Source organism: Sinocyclocheilus anshuiensis, unplaced genomic scaffold, assembly GCF_001515605.1.
Source record: "Sinocyclocheilus anshuiensis isolate Anshui unplaced genomic scaffold, SAMN03320099.WGS_v1.1 C32148820, whole genome shotgun sequence".
NCBI classification, from domain to species: domain Eukaryota; kingdom Metazoa; phylum Chordata; class Actinopteri; order Cypriniformes; family Cyprinidae; genus Sinocyclocheilus; species Sinocyclocheilus anshuiensis.
In genome coordinates this window covers 1-727 of record NW_015611762.1, presented here as the reverse complement: position 1 = coordinate 727, position 727 = coordinate 1, and the positions used below count along the sequence as shown (strand labels likewise).

At 36.7% G+C, this 727-nt stretch overlaps 1 pseudogene; it reads left to right on the top strand.

The window, feature by feature from the left end:
• The first annotated feature begins 108 nt into the window (after positions 1-108).
• Positions 109-457, top strand: LOC107682389 (alpha-methylacyl-CoA racemase pseudogene; annotated as a pseudogene).
• The last annotated feature ends 270 nt before the right edge of the window (positions 458-727 follow it).

Below are 727 nucleotides of genomic sequence, written 5' to 3'. Positions count from 1 at the left end.
TATTTTTTTTCCAGAATCGCATATTGTGTAATTATGTTGTAGGCTACATATATGTTTTAGTGTGTTTCCTCCACTCCTACACTGTACAATATTTTAAATGTATTTTTTTCACGTGTTTAATTATGAACAGGTTCCATTATGGCTCTGGCAGGAGTGTGTGTAGTTGAGCTTGCAGGACTGGCCCCTGCACCCTTCTGCGGGATGATACTGGCGGACTTCGGTGCAAGAGTGATCCGGGTTGATCGGACAAAGGTGGCAATGACTGTAGATACTCAAGCAAGAGGCAAACGATCAGTGGCCTTGAATCTGAAGAATCCCAAAGGTGTGGCTGTTTTGAAAAGACTGTGTGTCCAGTCAGATGTGGTTCTGGAGCCCTATCGTAAAGGTCAGTGCCTTAATTAAAAGAAGCAAACATGACGCCACATTCACATGATTAAATCTCATAATGTTCTACACAGGAAGACAGAGCATTTGCCAGTTAATCCATTTCTAGCTAGTTGGCAGGGCATATTTTATTGCTAGAATGTAGCATCTTCCTGACACAATTAATATAAGCTTTTAATAACAGCGCTTGTGATGCCTTTACCATTTTTTTTTTAAATATATAAAATATATGTTGTAATATAAATAAATACAATTCAAAAATATATATTTGTTTTTTATTTTGTGTTTTGTCTAGTTCTAATAGTGAATAATGTTGCCTCTGCTAATCTTAATTATTATGGCA